General features: G+C 46.0%; 1 protein-coding gene across 2 annotated transcripts in view; it reads left to right on the forward strand.

Annotated features, from left to right (window-relative positions):
• The window catches only part of Lrrc3b (leucine rich repeat containing 3B), an 85,260-nt gene that overhangs the window by 1,644 nt on the left and 62,149 nt on the right, over nucleotides 1-21,467 (forward strand). The window contains exon 1 of one of the 2 annotated variants that reach the window (XM_041662736.1): nucleotides 633-670. The exons of the other annotated variant lie outside the window; for it this stretch is intronic. The gene's annotated coding sequence lies outside the window, so the exon portion shown is untranslated. Of the gene's footprint in view, nucleotides 1-632; nucleotides 671-21,467 lie in introns of those variants that run through there. 2 annotated transcript variants of the gene reach the window in all.

Raw genomic sequence — 21,467 nt, forward strand, 5'->3', positions numbered from 1 at the left:
AGGGGACTCCTGGCCTGATCCCTTGGGGTATACGTGTGGAAAGCAAAGGGGAGTCCCCAACGCTCAGCAGATAGCCTGGGGTCCCAACCCTCCAGAGGAGAGTGCCGGGCGGAGGCTGCACTCGCAGCCACCTTCTCTCCGAGCTGCTTCAAGGTTTGCACCTGGGCGGAGCAAAGAAGGGAGTGGGGGAGCCCAGAGCGGGTCTGGGAAAGATCCTTAGCTTAGCTCTGGTGGGTGTGTGCAGAGTCTCGGCGGAAGGGGTGTGCTCAGCTTCTCCTGTGAAGGGAGACCCAGCTTCTCAACCTGGTGTCTGGGATCAGAGGTGGGTCTACCCACTTTGCAACCCCCAGATAAATCGCCCCGGTTTTTTTCTGGTGGCTTGGTGGATGCAGAAATACTTCCCACCCCAGCCTTCTGGCCTTCAAGACCACTTGTAGGAAGGGGCCTAGTGTGCCCCCTGCAAAGAAAGGAAGTCCCCTCTCTGTCCCCAAACTCCTCTCTTTCTGGGTGGGGAACATATCACCAGGTCTGGTAGAGGAGGTGCATAGCCCTCCTCACCCCATCTCCTGGGACACTTTTGGTTGAGAGTCCTGCCTCTCTTCAGATCCTTCCGAGCCTGGTGGGGAAGCATTTGGAGGTCGTGCTGATGTGGGCTGTGGACAGCTTCCAGGTATGCCCTGCCTGAACTTCTCATATTCTGGCTTCTAGGAGAACAACCTTCCCTAGGTTGCCCTGCGACTGCTTCTCTTATCCTGCACTAGCTGGGAGAAAGCAGGATTGGAGTCACTGTTGTTACCTTTTTGGTGAGAGCTTTCCAGAAGAGAGGTGGACTATCAGTCAGGGCTCTAGTCGGAATTTTATGGTAGACACTCCTGTCCCGAGGCCTACCTGGAGCTGCTCATTCCTACTTCCAAACAGACAGCTCTAGAGCCAGAGAAGGGAGAATGGGGGTTCCCTCCACACAAGCTTCTGGGGCACAAAGGCCACACCCTCACCAGCTCTTGACTGGTGACAGCAAGCAGCCTCTTCTGAATTACCTGGATATCTGAGGTAGGACCCTAGACCTCAACCACTATGACAAATTTCTAGATGTTTCTCAGCTATGTCAGTGTTCCCCCCCCCCGCCCCCTTTTCACAGAAATAGGGAGGGTGTCTTATGTCTTGGGAACTTGGGAGATGACTTTAAAACCTCACTGAGGTGGCTTGGGCCAGTGTTTGAACTGTGTAGGGGAGAATAGTGTGATAATGGTGCCTCTTAGTATCCAGCATGCTAGCCTCTTCTCTGAAATCTAGCATAGACTACTGACACTCTATGCCTAGGGGAGCCAGTCTGAGGAGCCCCTTCTTGTTGTTGAGCTTCTCTTTTCAACCTGTTAGCAGATAGCAGATGTTTCTCTTTTAAATTCAGAACTGGATACCTATGTGTGGTCTGCTTTATGCTACAAAGTCGGGGTAGCAAGGGTATTCCACGGGAGAATGTCTGTCTGGGAATTGGATGAGAACACAAATACTGACTGGGAGCTCAGAGGCCATGGTTCCTCCTGCCTTGCAGAAGGCCAGCTGGTGTTGGGTACCACCCATCAGTGAGCCTGCAGTATAAGTAGTATGAGTGAGAGCCATTACCTTTCCACTCCTGGGTCCAGTGAACTTTGCTTATGCACAGATAGATGTTTATTTCTGATTTTTTTTTCTCAGCATCTTTAAGATACTTGGGGGAAAAGACTTCCTTATTTTAAACAAAAAGCTGCAGGAACCCAGCTCTTTGGGGGAGGGGCAGGGCTTGCAGTAGACTCTTTATAATCCTTCCAATTAACAAAAATTAACTAACCATATGAAACTTTAATGGTTCTAAATAAGATTAAATGACTTCACAGCCATTTTTGAAAGGTCTTATCGAGTTTAGGTGGGTATTGTTCTACCCTCCTCACAATCATCTGCATGAGGTGAGGAACTGTTAAGACTTGAAGGAAGTCTCTTTTTGAAGCAACCAGATGCATTGGTGAATTTCCCCCCTGTAGCTTCCCACTGCATTCGGCTTCCTGACTGACATAATTCTAAGTGTCCCCTTGTACTTCAAACTCCCATCCACCTCACCGACTGGGACACTCCACAGCCAGCACTCCCCAGCCACCCAGGCGTTCTGTCCACCTCTAGAAGTCTTGTAGAGTAGGATTCTGGCTACTGGGGAGAGGTCATGTATTTTCTCCAGGTCATAGTTGCAGGATGACCTCCCCTTGAAGACAAACTAAGCAAACTCCAGCTAGAGAGTAAGAAGAACCCAGTTCTCAGCTCCATGAGGATGGCAGGAGTTAAAAGTGAACATGGACACCTGGTGGTAGCTCTTCTGTCACTGCCAATTTGGTGACATGCTGGCAGAGAGAATCTGGGCAGTGGCTGGTGGAGGAGGAGAAGGTGAGGCCTGCTGGAGAAACTGGATGACAGGAACTCCCGAAGCAAGGGATGTGTCACAGAGACCATTCATGGTCATCTTTTCTATCCATCTGCCTACCTACTGTCTATGTCTGTCTGGCAAATCCCAGGGTCCCAGCGTCTTCGGTGGCTGCATTCAATTTCTGAAGAGTTCATTAAAAAAATGAATCATGACTTAATGTGAGTAGGAAATTTTATTCACCTGCCACACTCTTCCAGGAGGACTGTGAGCGATCAGTTTGTCCCCAAAATGTAACTGTCTCAAGGTTAGGACTCTAGTTGGGTTAAGGCAGTTAAAGAATAAGTTGTATCCTTGAAATCCATAATGACAACATGCCAAGAAATGGTCTCTGTTCTCTGCCACAGAGAGGAGACTCTGGAGAAGCTGGGTGGATTCCCTGGTCGGCCATTTCAGGCTTCTCAGAAGAGGTGGGTGTTAGCTTCTGTCTCAGACTCCTGTGACCCATGTCCTCTCTTCTTACTCTATGGGCGCCTTTGTGGTATCCCATCAAGTGGCTCCCAGGATGTCATTGCAATTCTCCAAGTCTATACTCATTCTGAATCCTATACATGTGAGTTTGTGGACAAGAGAAAAACTAAACAGTCATGAGAGTAATCACATGAAGTCTTCTTTTAGAAAACATTGGCGGTATAGGCTCATGTTCTAAATGGTGCGAAAACTTTCATTTTCTGTTGATTTTTTAAAATAAATAATCAAGACCCAGTGTACCCAACTTGGATTTTTAATAGCAAGAGAAGCCAAAGTAGATTCTAATGAAAGGGTTTGAAGACAATTCCATAAATAAAACAAACAAAATAAAATGAGAAGAACAAAATAGACCCAGAGAGGTTTTACCCTCATGTACTCTGTCTAAGCCATTGTATAGATCTTAAACCATGGTCACTTCTGAGTTCTCTTTGTGACTCATTGTGCTCATTGTCTCTATAGATTGTGACTCTGAACAGTTTTTGAAGAATGCAGGGCAGACCAGGCTTTTAGATCGACTTCTGTGTGTTGTGTACAAAATGTTAGAAGATTGATGCCTCTCAGCTCAGCAGGTGACATGGCCATTTCCAGTGACAGTGAAGTCTGGAGTCTTTTCTAGAGCTAGTGGTCTTTCCCAGAAGGAGTAAATTAATATAAGGCCCATACAATTCTTCATAAATGAATGATTGAGTCTTGGAGTGAGAACTAGTCCCATAAGAATGGGTTTTTGTCTTCGAGGGATAAATTGAACAGATTAGGGAAGGTTACGATGTTTATTGTTTCATTCTGTGCTAAGCTCCTAAGTACATTTTATGTTAATACTTGCCTAGTGAAATATCACTACACTCTTAGGCAGTGTTTTAAAAGAGTTCTAGCACCTTTTATTAGGGAAAAATATATCTCAAACTATTTTCAATATCATGGAACAAACTTAAGAATGTACTGTGTTTTCAAGTGTAGGTTAGCTTCCTGGTTTCTTTCCTTCCCCCTTCCTCCCATCTTCCCTCCCTCTTTCCTGCCCTACCTTTCTTCCTGGGTTATTAATAAGATAGTCATTCTCTCCGTTACCGTTTCTGGCAGAAACTTTCACAGGCCATATCTCTAGATGAGGGCAGGGCTGCAGAAACCGTGCATGGTGTGTTTATCTAAAAGTGCAAATTGTGAGGCTTCTTTTTAGTTCTCCCCTGTCTTCTAGCTTCACCTCAGGTTTAGGGAAACAGGCCTGCCCTAAGGGCTCTCTGCTTGCAGTGACTAAGCAATGTGCTTGGCTGGAAACTTGAGCAGGAGAAAAGTCTTGGTCTGGCCTCTGGGGTTCCCAACAGCGGGGCTATTGGAGTTCCCCGGCAGGATGCTTTCCACCCACCTCACAAGTTACGCTTTCATCTTCTCCTTAGGAGTAGTGTACAGGCACTTATTGGGATGCACAGTCTCTTCTTCCAACTGTGTCTCAGAAATACCTCCCGCCAGGAAAATGTAGCTTATTCCTGGATGGTATGATGGAGTCTATCTGTGCCCAACACTTCTGCTGCAGAGCCTAAGGAGGTGGCAAGTGGCCAGCAGGTGCAGGCGGGCCAGGTGACAGGCAAGAGCAGCAGAGAAGAAGGCAAGTCCAAGAGAAGTCGAGAGAGAGAGAGACCCCAGGGAACTGAAACAGGCCAAGCAAGGGGGTCTTAGCACAGAAGAGTGGCACTTATGTCACCTCCCAACCGAAGGACACGGAAAAAAAAAAAAAAAAAAAAAACAAGAGGAGACAAAGACAGTGTGAGGTGTGTCACCTGATGTGGTGATGGATGTGAGAGGAAAGTGAGCTAAGAAGTTTCTAATTGTCTGAATCTGCTCCGAGGGTCACATTTCTTTTTCACATGCCATAGCAACGCATTGCTGTGCCTCCCCATCCCCAGCCCTGGCCACTTATAGCCATTTGTACCACAGTGCACTTGTCAGAGCTGATGAGGCCATGGGGCCCCGGGATAGAATGTTTAAATGTACTGCATGTATGTAAGATCCCACGTAAGATTCACTTTCAGCCCTTGTTGCTGCAGTCTATGATTCCTATGGAATGCATGCGTTAATATAACCTCTGTGGTTGGAATAGGTGCTGCTGCTTCAAAGTCTCAGTGAGTACATGTGCCGCACTGAAATTGCTGCCCTATGGCTGGTCGTGCCTCCCCTGCTTCAGCGACAGAACCCTAGCTCTGCTAGTTCCCATGGGGCCTGCATTGGCATTCTAATGCAACCCTACGTCATGATGGAAGGTCAATGAACAAAAGCTGTGAAGTCTGTTCATTCAAGTTCATGGTCACTTGGGTTCTGTTGGTGGATGTCTTGCAAGTCTATGACCCCATAAGAACACTGGGCCAGGGTGACCACTGAGTTTGCCGAGCGTCTTTGGAAAATGCGAAGGTCTGTGGCTGTTTCTTCAAGCTGCTGGCTGTAAGTTGAGGTGGATTTTGATGGGCTGTAATACAGAGGTCTTTGTGGCTGCTTTAACTTTCTTCTTAGAGCAATTTGAACTTCTCTGCACCAAGGAATATCTTTTTCTTCCTTATTTGTGGGCATCAAAGATGTTGGAAAATGGAGACAGCTTTAGGCCGAAAGAATATCCCATATCAGGTCCCCTGCCAGGCTATGAGAGGCTGCATGGAGGGCAGGGGAAAGAGTGTCTGGGGTAGTTGCCCCAGGAGCACTGTGGTCGTGGGGAGATGAGCAGTGGCTGTGTTTTGCTTCCAGAAATATCCCCTTTGGGCTATGCTCCCCATGGCCTTGGCCAGCATGACCTGAAGCGAGGCTACGCTGCATCTCCACGGTGTAGTCTTCCCCTCTGTCAGCTTTCCCTTTCAGCAGACCGTCAGTGGTTTCGAAAAGCTTACTTCCTTTTCTTGAACGCTTTCTAGCTATCAGGAAGCTTCCAGAAAGCAGGCAAGTGGTTAGAGAACCATGGAAAAAGTTCAGGATCTTACGTTCTCTTAAGCTGAGGGATGGACTGTGGGCTGTAGTTAGAGTGTTTCCTAAACAGGTGGTTGTCGTCACCCCGTGTTGGAGACGATGACTAAATGTCCAGCTCCTGAGGTGGACAGTACTGTTTGTTCTTACTGGTGAAAGAGAACCTGCTTAGTAGAAAAACAAGTTCTTCAAGAAAACCTAGGCAGTTCAGAAAACAAAAGAGTTTTCATGGGTATGTAGGTTCAGCTTTCTGATCACGTGCCAGCATCGGGCTTGCTGCGTGAATGCTCGATGAGAGGACTTAGTTGGGACTCAGACCCCTCCAAGGCCTCCAACTGCATGAACTGTAATGGTTAAGGGTGTGCCTTTGTGTTTCCAGTCCATGTGATAGCTTCCCCATGTGAAATGCTTCACACTCACAGATTTGAGTGGGTAGGCATCCTATAATCTCGAGGGTCAATGATACCTGGAGTGTCTTTTTGACACCCTTGAATTAGCAGATGGGAGCTGCAGAAGTTCAAGAGCTGGGTGGCAAAGGGCGGGATGAGGAAGGGTATGATGTTGGGGAAGGGTGTAAGTCTGGTTGTACGGAGGAGCATTGCGTCTCTAGGATGACCCTACAGTCCTTCACTGGCTGTTGGTGGTTTATTATTTCTGGCATCCTATAAGCAATCTGGGGTGGGGCTTATTGGTATTGACATGTCCCCATTCCTCTCTCCGGCTCTATGTCGGTATTTGGAAATCAGTGAAGCTAGTGCTTAGACTACAAAGGAGGACACTTGCCCAGAAATCTAGCTGTGAGATTTCCCTGTGCATGCCACAACCCTGCTCCACTTATATCGTCTTATTCTCAAAGGTTTGCTGCTCTCTCCACCTCTCCCTCTCCCCTCCTTGTCTCAGTGTGGTGCTTTTCTCCACCTACCCACATGTCCACTCATCTAGAGGTAACTGGACCAAATACCAACACCTCTTTCGCCATTTGACAGCCAACTCAGAGACTGGGACATCCTCCGTCTTTAGTGTGCCTCAGTTTTCTCTATGTGAAATGGGTATAAAAATAGACAGTTGAAAGACATGAGAGGATTGAGTGTATAACACGCTTATTACAGCGTCCGGCACCTGAAAACACTAGAGGCATTGTCCTTGACACCAAGTAAAGCTCTATCGTTAGCTGACTGTGTGCTCAGCATGGCATATGTCCCTGTGCAAAGAGATTGAGGGGGCTGGGAAGGTGGTTGCATGGCTCAGAGCACTTGTTGCTCTTGCAGAGGACCTGGGTTCAGTTCCTAGCACTCGTGCAGCAACTCAGAACCATCCATAACTCCAGTTCAAGGGGATTCAATACCCTCTCAGGCCCCATGGGCACTGTATTCATAAAATAGAGACTTACATGCAGACAAAACATAGAAGATTAAAAATTTAAATAAAGAAAGCAAACAAGCATAAGCAAATGTTCCAGAGACCAGGACAAAGCTTGTTGTCTATTCCAGGATTATCAAAATTGATTTCCTAGAGCCTAAGGCAGTAGATTGACTCCAAAAGATGATCATATGTACCCTTGCAGTAGCAAAGAGAGACGAGGCCACACATCAGCAGGGCCCAAGGTGGGACGAGATGAAAAGACTGTCAGGATTTGGTCCTAGAGCCTGTGGTTCTGAGAAGGAGGCTTTAATCTGCTCGGAACTTCAGCAAAGGCTCTAGGGAGTGAGCTGTTGTCTCCTCTTGTCTGTTGACTGCCCTGGGCCAGGGCAGAGCTTCAGCTTTTCCAAGGATAAGTCAGGAGCCCAGGCTGCTTCTGAGAGCTCCTTGGCTCAGTGGTTGGACTCAGTCAGCTAAAGAGAACACAAGATCCGGTAAGGCACTGTGTGTCTGTAATCTCAACCTTCAGACGCTGAGACAGGAGGATCTGATCTTGAGCTTGAGAATAGCTTGAGATACGTAGTGAAGCCTTTTCTTGATGCAAACAGTAAGAAAGCAAGAGAAGAGACACATGCAGGCCGTGTTCAGGCTCCCACTGAAAATAAAGGAGCCTATGTTCCCAAGCCGGCTGAAAGTTGCTAAGACGTACATCTGAAATTCCTCATTTTAAATGTGATTCTGCCTGCCAGTCTGCATGAACACAAGCGAGCCCCATAAGCTCTCGCCATCACTCTTCTGCCAAATGCTTACTGCATTTCTTGTCCTCTGTACCTTACTGTGGGAAGTCTCTGGATGATGGAAACTGAGCCTGTGCCAATCAGACAAGTGTTGGCGTGATCCACAGGTCCTTGTGTGCTGCGACAGCCGCACACCCCGAGCAGACCCAAAATAGCACAGTCATTCCAGGTTTCCCAGATGCCCACACATGCCTCCTAAGTTCCAGCAGCAGATGGGGGAGAGATCCTTAGGTGTGTTTCCTGCTTCCTTCTGGGCATGGCACTCTGCAGAGTCTGACTTCACATGTTGGAAGACCTTGTGTCCGAGATCCAGCCAGGAGTCACTGTGCAGCCCGATGCAAGGCTGTGGGTGGCACTAAGCTCTTCTGTGTGTAAGCAACTACTCCTTCCAGGAGACAAGGGGGCCTTCTGTTCAGGACTCACCTATAGCCAAGTGTCAGTCAGGGAGATCTCATCCTGAACTTGGCTTTGCTGTGCCTCCCTCTTGATCCTTTCCCATGCATGATTTGAAGGAGATGATCAAACCCTGCAAGAATCTATTTCTGGTTGAGGGACTGAGCTTAGTGGATACTGGCTTTGATATGGTCAGGAGACAGGTACACGAACCACACATGTCATTTGACCCACGTCTCATCACTGGATTAAGCTTGTGGCATTGTGAAAAATTATTGTTTGCTATGTCATCAACCATGCTGTTGTCTAATCTGCATTTTCCTTATTTGGTTTTGTGTTGCCCAGCTCAACTTGGTCATAGGCAAACCTTGAGATGGGGAGGTACCTGACTCACAGAAGCTCCGTTGTTGAACTTTGACTCCATTGCTTCAGAAGCTCCCCTGAACTCTGGAGTTCTACTCACCCCTAGACACTCAAAGCCTAAGCCATCTTAGTCCCAAGGACTGAAGTATCTTTTGCCCTTGCAGTCCTTTCTCGCCACTGCGCTTGTCCCCAAGCATCCCTCTTCTGGGTAGATACATGTCACATGTAACACATAACCTGCTAGATACTGCACTATTGAATGTGTTGGGCATAGAGATGAGGATAGCAAATTTTGTAATAAGTATGCATCATAATTTAAGCTGCTGGTGTGATATGTTGAATTGGAGCCTTTGAAACATGGTTAGGCTCAGAGGAGGTCATGAAGGAAATGCTATTGCGTCCCCATAAGAAGCCACGCCACACCTTTCTTCCTCTTTCACACGCAAGGACAGCCATGCAGAGCCCAATGAGAAGACCTTCGCTGCCAGCCAAGCAAAGCCCATGTCAGCCTCGGCTCTGCTGCACCTGATCCAGGAAGGCAAGAGAAAAATACCTGTTGCTGAAGCCACCCTGCCTAATATCGCCCTGAAAGGGAACGACTGTAGGCTAACTTGGGTACTCATCTGCCTCTTGATACATAAGAAGGTACCTGTTTCCTAATCTGGGGTAAGCTATAGTCTGATCTACAACAGACTCTCAATCACCATGGACTGATTAAAAGTGTGAACTCTAGTCAAGAGAATAATATATATCCCACCTGGAAAGTTTGGCAACTGTTCATTCAAAGTTAAAGAATTCCTGCAATGGTAACTTGAAATAAAGATAAATTAGGTTATCTTAGTGATGTACACAAATACACAGACACACTCACATACCACACCCCAATGTTAATGAGCTCTGCTTTTCTTATTGGCTCACCCCACGGAGACATAATGATAGCAAAATAAATGCAGTCAGCATGCTTTCCTATTTACCCAGCATGCAGCGAGTAACTGTGTCTAAGCGTTAGCGATTTCATCAGGGTCTCCTAGAACTAACTCTTCTCAAGAGAGAGCTTTCAACTTTGGATGCTGACTTGCCAAATCCTGGTCTCCTGGAGCTTAAAGGAAGAAAACCTTCCTTTCCCAAAGTCTTAGAACCCTGGTACTGACGGGGCCTGTCTAGATGCAGTGGGCTGGCCACCACAGCAAGTGGCTGTAAAATTCTCTCTTGCGAGAAGAAGTGAGTCAGACACTGGATGGAATTCACTCCATGGGACTCGCTTCTTGTTGGCAGAGACCTGGTTTCCTCAAGGCACTCTCCTTCATTACCACATCAGGTGCAGCTGAGTTCAGAACGTGTGGGTGTGGGGTTTGAAGAGTCTGACGTGCTTAGGTAACAGCATTCTGGTTGTATAATGGAGAAAACATATTGACATTATTAAGTAGTGCCTGACTCTCTCAGTCCTAAGACAGAAAAAAAATAATTCTACAATCAACAGAGCTGGTTTCAGGTCAGGGCTCTTTCTATCTATTGGGCAATAGTCATGCTGTGCAGGCCTCCAACATGAGCTTCTTTCTCTTGAAGCTGTGTCCTGTGCAAGCCTGGCACTGCAGTCTATCTGGAGGGCACGGCCATGCTATGTGGAGTAGCTGAGGGAAGTTATGTTTACTCATAACACAGAAGATGAATCCACTCTCCTTACTGAAGGTGGAAGAGTCAGCTGCTTGCTGAGAAAATTGCTGATTTATTGAGCGACTAGGAGACCACCGTTAGCTCCCCACACTCTGAACCGCTCAGACCACCTCAGACTTCCTCCTGTGAGCCTTTCTTTCACAAGTCCCGTTCCTCCCTTCTCTTTCCTCTGAGCAGATAGTAATGATGAACTTCTCATCCATTTGAGCAGTGTTGAAAGCAAAAACATGGCTATGACCGGGGCCTGGTGGAGGAGTGGAGGGCACAGATATCAGGTGCTTCCGGTCACAGGTTGTCTAGAGCAGGGATCTAAGCCATTGTTCTTGCTGGAGACCCCTTTGGCAGACTGTGTATAACTTCTTCACATGTATGTGGAGAGACAGACAGACAGAGAGCCCATGTAACCCAGACTGGCCTCTAACTCTTAGTTCTCTCGCCTCAGGCTCCCAAGTGCCAAGACGACCAACACAAAGCACCTGGAGCTTTATACGAGACCATGTTATTGCCTATTGTGTTATCAATAATGAAAAAAATTCTTTAGTTAAATATCCGAGTATGTTCTCTTAGGCAGTGGATAGATGTGCTTGACTTGTCTGGGCTTGACCAATTGCCCACATGATATCATATTTCAAAAGACATTAATTGAGAATTAAAAATTCTGATTTGAACTTTCTAATTTTGTTTGAATGACCCCATCTCTCTGGTCTACGAATAAAGATCAAGCGTGCACAGGAAAGAGTCTCAGCATCACAGAGCACCCCTGTGTCTAGATGGCTTCCCTTTAACCCCTCTAGGTAGTGTGAGTTTTGAGATCAGGAGGAATCAACCACATGCTTTTAAATTTCTACTGTTTTACGATTCCAGGAGCTATATTGCTCTATGTCCGAGGAAACTATGACTTTTACTGATGACTTCAAGGGACCCGATAGTGGTGATAGTGATGTCATCTGTGGCATGCCTCTAGCATGGAAGAGAACATCCAATTCTAGTCAATGAAAAAAAATTCAGAAAACATTTCAGACAATTGTGAACTGGCATTGTCTCTTTATAGGTGAAACCTGCACACAGATCCTAAAGTAGTGTCTTTGCTTGTTAGGTTTTAGAAATATACATACCACAGTTCAACCTAAAAATGTGGTAAGTTCATAGTCAGTCCTGTAGGGAAAAAATACTTTTTCATTTATTCAGAACAATGTTGGGTTATCTTTAACATCAATGGAGAAATGTTTTAAGTAATCGCATCACTGTTTTCTGCTCCTTCTTATCTGGTATTGGAGACTGGAGTTTATGGCTTTGTTCATGCCAGGACATTACTTCGCTCAAAAGCACCCAGCCACCAATGTTTACTCTTTAGCTTCTTAGGAGAGAGCATAGTGTTTGCAATACACAACATCATCTAGAATAAGGATATTGACGATGGGAGGGACCAGGGTATGTACTCTGTTCCAGCTTCTCTTAGGCAGGACCAACTGGATAAGGCTCAGCTAGGATTTTATTTCCAGAAGATGGTATCCTTGGAGTCAGCTGATAGATGATATCCTTGGAGTGGCTACTTTCGATACAAATGCTCATTGCCCTCTAGCATGGTGTTCTACTAGGTTTTTGAAATGCTTGGTAACAACATTCAATAATCATAAGGTTATATATTTTTATTTTTAAGAGACATGGTCTCTCTGTGCATCCCAAGCTGGCCTTGAACTCATGACCATCTGATCTCAGTCTCCTACGTGTAGGTTTACAAATATGCAGTCATGCCCAGCCTCCGGTCTTTGCATTTCATTTGATCTTGGATAGTGTTGTATTGTTCAACAGAAATTCATTGTCACTAGCCATTTAGATAATTAAATTTTTTCTTAGTTAGGGTTTCTATTGCTCTGATAAATACTAGAATCAAAAGCCACTTAGAGAAGGAAGGATTTATTTTACTTCCATAACCTAGACACACAGGAGGAGCTCAAGGCAAAAGCCTGGATGCAGAACCTGAAGCAAGGGTCATGGAGGAATGCTATGACTACTAGCTTGCTCCAACTGCTCTTATATAACTCGGCACAACCTGCCCAGAGTTGGCACGACCCGCAATGTGCTGGAGCTTCCTACACCAATCATCTGTCAAGAAAAATGCTCAAGAAACTCACCTAGAGGGCCTTTCCTCATGAATATCACTATTCATATCCTGGGTGTCCAGTAGTCTCTGCTGCATGAGCAGTAAGTTCAGGGTTGGGTGGAGAAATTATGAACAGGAATGGATGCTTCCGTCCCTGTTATAAAGAAAGGAATAGTTTCCTTTCTGTGGCTCAGAAGGTTCATACTATAGATGTCTTTGACTCTGAAGATGCTAGCTAGAAACCCAAGTTTTTATGTCCTCCATCCATCCCCCAGACTCTCCATTAAGTTATCTAAAGGATCCTCATTTTAGAACTCTGCCCTTAAGCAGCCCTCCTTGCAGATCTTTTGGCAGTGGCTCTCAAGATGTGTTCCGAAGACCTTGTTCACGAGGACAGCCTGTTTGTCCTGTTTGTCCAACAGGAGTTCTCTGCCCTGCCCCAAACCAACTAGGTCAGAATATTAAAGTGCCTTATTCTGAGCAAACCCCCTTTGTAATTCTTATACCTAATAACCTCAAAATCAATAGATACTCAGCTTAGCAATCTGGGTTTTGCTGGGTTGACGTTGTTGTGCTGAGGAAGGATCCATCATTTCTCACAGTCTAGACTCCAGTCAAAAAATCCTTCTGCCTCAGCTTCCAGAGAGCTGAAAGATCTGAGATTACATGTGAGTACCACCATATCTGGCCTGGATTCATCAGCCCTGATTTCTTTTTCACCTTCTTTCTCCATTGCTAGAATGTAAGTCCTCCTGAAGGGTCCATAGCATGGTGTTTGCTGTAATGTTTGGGTCATCTAAGATGATGGTACTGGGGTACCAGCTTATGGCTTGTGAGATGTTTTCAGGCTCAGAAGGCATAGAAGCCCATGGAAAACTAAATCTATAAGATCATCATAACTGGAGGACATGTTGTGTGCCATGGAGGTATGAAGATGAGATGTATGCACTGAGGTTGGAAATTGGGGGGAAAGGTACAAATGACTGGAAGAGTTCTGTGTTGGTTCAGAAAAGATGCATTTGGTTTTCTGCCAAACATGGATCCCAGAAAGAACACTGGAGACAGAAGATAAATTAAGGTCTGAGCAGGGAGCACAGCTTGTGAATGATACAGATAATGTGTTAATTGCTGAGTCAGGTGCTTCTCAACTGTGGGAGAGATAAAGAGTACAAAGGCTTGCCTCAGGGACTGAGGGCAAGTCACTGATTAGAGACCATGGCAGAACAGCAAGAGGCCCATGGACAACAAACTTTATGATAGGTGATGGGTCTAAGGTTATTCTAGACCAGTTGGGCTCAGAGAGCAATAGTGGGCAATACAGAGCATCAGTGCGCAGAGAGGACACAGCAAGAGAAGCCATGGCTCCCTGGAACCTGAGAATGAGAACTAGGCCCTGTGTTTTAGAAGCCCAGGTGGCAAGAAGAAACCAGAGATCTTGGCCTTGGAGCTTGCATATCCTGACGCAGACCCTAAACCGCACACCCAGGAGGAGCCAAATGAGCTGGAGGACCACCTCTGTGCTCTCTGGACAGATGAGCTATGTATGAAGCAGTTTCAATGTGTGCCCCATAGAGAGCGCATTCCCAGTGCGACACTTTCAAGTCTCAGGCAGACTCATCTTACCTGGAACCCCATTCAAAAGAATGTCAGCAGCAGTTGCGTGTCTAAAACGTTGTGGTCTTGCTTGTTGAGAGGCTGCCCCTTTGGACCTCAAACGTGGCACCTTCTTTTGTGCACACTTCCTATTTTAGTGTTTTAAACTTATTTTAGAAGCGGGGTGAGGGGGGCATATGGCACACAGCAGCATGTGGGGACAGAGAGAAACCCGTGAGAATCAAGTCTCTCCACCACGTGGGGTTTGGGGATGAACTCGAATTGTTGGACCTGAGAGTAGGAGCCTTTCACTCACTGAGTCAGCTCACTGGCTCCAGTATCCATACTTCATGAACAACATTTTGGCCAGCTAAGAATGCTCAGATGTAGCTTCACACCTGTTCACACCCAATGCCTGAGACGGTTGTCCTCTGCTCAGTGTCCCCTCACGTGGCACCATGCCGTTTGAAGGGATTTCAGATGGGTATGCTTTCTGTGCATATTTATAAGTACTTCTGTAGTCACTAGAAAATTATAGCAAGCCTTGCAAAATCGTTTATATCAATCTTATTGTTTGTGAGTCATTTAAGAAGATGGAGCTTGAGAAAGAGAGTTCGTTGGCAGTAGGACAAGTGGAATGTCATGCCATAAAGACCCTGTGCTTGTATTGAGTAGCTGACATGTGGGAAGCGCTAACTTAATCATGTGGATGAGGCTTTTGTTCTCAGGCATTCCAAAGAGACCACTTTAGCAGGTGACCAGGTGACACCCGGCACCTGTCAGGAGTGCACACGATCTTCATTGGTTTGATAACTTCTTTCTAAAATGTCCTATGGAGAACCCAAGCTATTTCACGTTTACTTCTGATTGATTGCTTCGGGTACTTAAGAATGTTACACTTTAACCTGGATATAATTAGCAGAAACAAACAGGCAATTTAAAAGGAAAATAAACTACGTAAAATAACTGGCCCTAGTTTCTACACAAATGTCAGTGTCATGAAACACACAGAAATACTGGGCAGGCTGGAAGCATTCAAATTGAAGAGACTGAAGGGGCATGGCCACTGAGTCAGCGTGTGATGCTTCATGGGACCCAGACTAAAACAAAGTGCTATGTGCCCATTGTGGAACTCTTAAGGCGGTATAGGAGACGAATGGCTTCCTAGAGAACCGGATAGTTATAAATGTTCGTCTTTCTTAATGTGATAATATAACTATAAATCATATTCTCAGCCTAGAACTTCATCCTGAAGCACTGACTATGAAGTTAATCCATGTCCACAAACGATAGCCCAATGGCTCAGTCAAAGCATATATACCCATACTAATTCTCGCACAGATTGCTCTCGTGTGCAGGTATTTGTGTGTAGGTACAGGTGTAAATAATGCACATATGTGCATATGAATGTACATATATACAAATGTAGATCCACAGGCACATGTGTATGTAAGCATAGATATAGTCATAGACATATATGCATACACATGATACCATATGTGCACATATAGACTCATGCAAAAATGTATACACAAACATGCATATTTTAAGTGCATATCCATCCAGGCAATACATCCATAATTATACACTTAAAAGACAGAGCAAATATAATAGAATATGAATAGTTCGTCCTGAATGTTATTTTTCCATTATTGCAATCTTTCTGCAGACTTAGACTTAAGGCATTTCAAAAGGAAGTAAAAACTATTAGACCATTTTGAGTTTGGACTGCTGTAGATGTAGATCCACAAATCTAAAAACGCGATTACGTAGACCAGGGTGTTGAAGAATTGCATAAAATGTTCCTTGAGCCACCAGAGGAACATGTCTCTCCCCTTCAGAGACTAGCTACGACTTTTGAGCTAATTCCCCCATAGACCAGATTTCACTACAACGGAGAGATCAGGCCCCAAAATAAGCTCTTGTCCCTGCGGCTGAGGACAGTTTTGATTGCCTGTGTTCCAGTGGGTTCAGACAGTTCTTATTATCATGAATCGAAGGATGCCAACAGCCACAGCTCAGACTCTGCTGCCATCTGAAGGGTTTTGTGAAGTTACTGTTCCTTCAGTCAGTATTTAGCATGGCCACTGAGTACAGGTCTTGTTCTGAAGCTGGGGATAAGGCAGCTCATATTCCACTTGCATTTTGGAGTTTGAGGGAGAGAAAGTAAGTAGTTGAGAGACCTCAAACACTGCTACCGAAGCACTGACGAGTAAGGATTAGGGCAAGCTGTCCTCTGCGAAGACCACCAGCCACCACGGTCAAGGGAAGAACTCCTGGCTCTAGTTTCCACACCTTTTTCATGACTGAGTTCACCCTAACATCAAAAGTCAAGAGTCCTCTCTGTAGTTCCTTGTTCTTCCGGATCAACATCTGTCTGTGTTTGAGACCTTGTCACGTGGCCGTAGATTGAGACCAGCTGAAGATGGCATGCTTGTTCTCCTCTCCCTCTGATAGATGCATATGTGGTCCTCGCTCCTTAGCACCACAGTCTAGACCTGCCTGTCTCCAAAGATGCTGATCCTCAATCCACCGGAAGTCCCATCCCTGCTCATACTGAAAGGGAGAAGAAAGAGAGCCCCCGGAAGATGCTCCAGGAATCCTCCCCACAGCATCCTCAGCACTGTCACCATGGCAGGCCTCTGAATTACTGTCTGCTTTTGCTAATTCGATGTGACAGGTTTCCAAAGCAATTTCAGCTTGTGTCCAAGCAGGGTGGGGGAGAACAGACACTCCATTCGCCGTGTGATGCTCATCAAATCCATTTGGACTCATTTCCTGGAGGCATTAAATATGTTTTATCTTTTCTTCAGTCACCTTTCCTGTTTGCACCGGTAATTATATTCTCTCTGCCGCGCTTGAGTTTCCCCCAGAGTGTGGAGCCTGTGATCGGACTTCAGCCAGGAGGCCACCAAGGACAAAGAACAAATGTGCTGGCTCTCTGTGTTGAGGGGAATTCCAGATTTGAAACCCAGGCAAAGAAAAGCTTGCCTCTTGTGTGGAATTTGAGGAGACAGGATTTGCAGAGTAGACCATGCTGAGTCCAGATGGCAGGGCTTGGGAGAAGCAGCATGAGGTACCATAACATGAGTAGGACTTGGTCATGAGGTCATGAACCCAGCTCTAGGCCCTTGTCTACACATGAGTTGACACCCCTCCTGCTTCATTATGCTTCCTTGTCCTTAATGGTGGTACCTTCCCACTTCAGCAGGCTGGGTGCAGGGAACCCCACTACCTTTCTGCTATAGAGCTCCTACATTCCTGCTTACTACCGCTTGGCTTGCCCCTTGTCTCTGAAGAATCACCCAACCCTTGCTGTTCCATTTTCTGGAGTTTTGGCTCAAAAGTCACTACAAGAACAGTGCCACCCCACAGTTCTTTACTCTTTAGCACTTTACCTTGACAGATTTTCTTCTGAGCTCCTCTTGCCACCTCCATGATTTGTGTTTATTGTCCATTTCTCCTCAGCCCCAAGTTTGATTAGAGCAAAGGCCCTGTGCCATCCACAACCCCAGTATATCAGTACCTGCATGCACCAAACACTCCTTAAATATTTGTTAGAGAGAATTTACTAGGACTCTGTAAGAAATAGAACAACCCCACATGCACATCCTTGGGATTAAGTAGCACAGGGTCGCTGGGACAACTTTGTAAATTATAAACACCATGCAAGCTGGGCTTTATTATAACCTCTGACACATTGCTGGTGAAGAACCTCCTTCCTCCACTCAAGTCTCCCGTATATATTCTTATAGTGTGCATCACTGCAGAGAGGGGATATTCCTGACAGTCTCGATGCAGTTCGTCAGTAGAAATTTGGGAGGGAACTTTGAAGCAGGAGAATCTTACAACTTGCTTCCCAGCCAATAGCTCACAGACAATGGCTCTCTCTGGTCAGTCCCACAGAGTACATGACCTTGAAACAGTGTCCATTGCCATGTAGTGACTTGGTTCATTTTCAGCCATGTTAAGACTGGATTCAGAAAATGACATCATGTCCCAGAATTGAGGAGCAGAGGGTGGAGCCCAGAGACCAGCACAGTGGCATCTTGGCGGCTTTGGCTTATTGTACCCACTGCAAGACAATAGTGCCGTAATGAACGCACTTGACGGTGAACACACCCTGCCTGTCGATGGCACTGCGATTTTCTTCATCTGCTTACCTTTGTGGAAAGATTTCAACCTTTGCTATCTCTAACCTTTTCCGACTTCAATCAGCATGTGGAGTGTGTTGGCTCTGAAAGAGGCTTGATTTAAATTGTGGAGGAAGAGGAAGGGGGTTTCAGAAATCTCAATCCATTATTCATGATGTTTAGAAAGACGTGGGATTTTTAGACGCATGGAAACTACCCTGGTGGGAACTGAATTAGGCCAGAGCGCTGGTGTCAAATGGCAGGATGCCCTCCTTCCTTCGCTCCCTGGCACTCTGTAGATAAGGGACTGGTGTCGCTACCCCACCCTACCCCCTCTGCCCTCATTTTTATAAGAACTGAAAATGGTTCTTTCATTTCAGAGGAAATGAACATGCCCAGTGTAAGAAAATGAAACCAAGTCTTGAATCTGGGGAAATTACTTTATCTTGAGCTCTGAACCTGTTTTCTCTCCATTTTCTGAAGCTCAAAGACAGCGTCTATCTTGCTTAGGAGAGAATCAGCATCTTGCCCACATGGCCTAGGATGAAGGGTCTCTTTGTTATTCTCCCGAGAGGAGCCCTCCCGGAGTGCGCTCATCCTCTGTAAACATGTGCATAACAAAGACACTCTTCATCAGAAAGTTCTCACTGGCACATAGCTCACCTTTAATTTGCCTGTCTTCAATAAACAGCCATTGCAAGCACCAAATAAGCTCTGGGAACTATGCCTTTGGATAGAGAAACCTCCTCAGGACTGAGATAGTCAACAACCTGGCTGTCTCGGATTCCAAGAGCACACATGGCTCCCTTCGAGCATCTTATGAATAATAACGGGTATGCTTTGTGGGGGGCGCAACAGGTCTCTTGGGAGGAGCAATATTGGAGTCACAAATAGAATACAGCTAGAAAATGGCCTTCTCCCAGAGGCAGGGCTCACACCCAGTTTTGAGAAGTATTTACAATGGAGAGTACTTATATAACCAAGAAAACCAATTAGAAGCGGAGGCTGGGGTTCCAGTTGTCATAGGCTGCTCTTTCACTCTGAATTACCCAACTCAAAGCTGGGCTGTCTGAGAAGACTCCTGTCACCGAATCTGCTAATAACCGCGCGAGCCATCCGTTCTTTCCCTTGTGTGTGCCTTTGGGAAGCTGTTGCTCTCACGGAGAAACAGACACTTGTGTTCTGATGCGTACCGGAGTGCCTTGCCCCTTCTCGGTTCTTCTCTGCTGTTTCCTGGAGAGGTTTTTTACTCAGAATCCTTAACGAGCAAAGCTACAGGAATGAACTGAAGAGTACATTCCTAGATGCCAACTGCGTGTCTATTTTTACCAGACCCTTTTTGTTATATTTCTCAAAATAAAAATAGACACATGCTCCGGGTTTCAGTTTCATGACAGCTCACCTCTTGGTAGACACTTTTCCATCACGTGGGGGAACGAGGTTCCTCAGTTAGGTTTCATCATTCATAGCGGGGTTCAAAATTGCTCCTTCTTCACCCTTCCTCTTGCCTCACCCTACCCATTACCACCAGATCCATTTTCTAAAGATGCCTCTTTAATCGATTACCTTCTGGCTTAAATCGTCTGATAACTCAGCTGTCTCTGATGTCACAGGCCTGAACCTTCACACAAGGCCACCATGTACTTCTGTGTTCGTGATGAACATCAACGAGATTGTTGCTTTACCTCTCGAAACATTCCTCCTGCTTGCCACCACCTCCGGTGTGGCCTCCACTTGGAACATTCTCTTCCTTGTCCTTGGGTATCCAATACCATTCTATCCTTGAGACCCAGGACAGAAACTAGAACAGAAGTTGGGGATAGTAACCCGTGTTTAATAAGCTAAACCTTTTACATTTACTTCATCTATATTTTCTGCCTCGTTAAGTAGGCCATATATTTGTGTTTTACATTTCAACCTTGATTTAAAAATAACCGCCCATCTAAGATGATGCCCCACGCTCCATTTATCTCCCTCGTCATCAGGATGATCACTGAACTCCGAGCTCTGTGGGGTTATGTGATGCGCTATGTCCGTACTGCTCGTCAGCATCCATAAAAGGGCCTGGCACGAAGTCAGTGCTCCGTAGGTACGACATGAGTTGAAGCAGCTGAGGATTGAGAGAAGGGCCACAAGGTCTTGAAGAGACCTGTGTTTGGATTCTTATCTTGGGGGTAAGCCTGAAGTAGCAAGCGTGAAATGAGCTTTGCGTGGGCCACAGGATGACCTTGTTCCGAAAGAATGGTGTCCATTTGTCTGTTGATAGATCAGAAATTCTATTCAACTACAAAGAAGATTGAAACCGTGATCATTATGTTAAGTAAAGTAGGCCATAGTGAGACGAATACCATATATTCTCTCACGTAGAGAATGCATCCATGTGTGCTATGTGTATGAAGGCCCGTGAACACAGAAAGGGGACTGTCTTAGTTAGGATTTCGCTACTGGAATAAAAACGTGACTGAAAGCAACTGGAGGAAGAGGGAGTTTGTTTTAGTTTCCAGGTTGCAGCCCAACATCAAAGGGAAGCCAGAAAGACGTCCACAGCGGGGACCTGGAAGTAGGAACTGAAGCAGAAGCTGTAAAGGAAAACTGCTTTCTGGCTAACATTCATTGGCTTCTCCAGCCTTCTCTCTCTCTCTCTCTCTCTCTCTCTCTCTCTCTCTCTCTCTCTCTCTGTGTGTGTGTGTGTGTGTGTGTGTGTGTGTGTGTGTGTGTGTGTATTAAATCCAGCCTAGGTTGTGCCCAGGAGAGGCACAACCCACAGTAGGCTTAGTCCTCCCTCCCACCACAATCATTAATCAAGAAAATGACCCAACATGCTTGTCGCCAGGCCAGTCTGATGGAGGCCAATCCTTAGTGAAGGTTTTCTCTTCTCCAGCAACTCCACTTTGTGACAGGCTGACAAAAACTCACCATAACTTTAGGCCTCTTAAGAGGGTATGCGAAAGCCTTAGCTATGTGGAGGAGGAATCATGGCTAACGGAGTATGTGGGAACCAAGAACCGAAAAGAGGTACCTTCTGGAGAGAGAGGGATCCAGCCAGAAAGGAACTGCAAGGAAGCAGGAAGGCAGAGGGAGAGGGAAGACGAACATGAATGCATTCCTTGATGAGACCTTTCATTTGTATTCTAACTGAAAGGGATTTCTAAAAGGTGGGGTCCCCTTGAAGTAGTTTCAGAATTCTGCTT

The sequence above is a fragment of the Microtus oregoni genome, unplaced genomic scaffold, assembly GCF_018167655.1.
Source record: "Microtus oregoni isolate MIOR12 unplaced genomic scaffold, Mior012 000013F_ref0000133, whole genome shotgun sequence".
Taxonomy (NCBI): Eukaryota; Metazoa; Chordata; class Mammalia; order Rodentia; family Cricetidae; genus Microtus; species Microtus oregoni.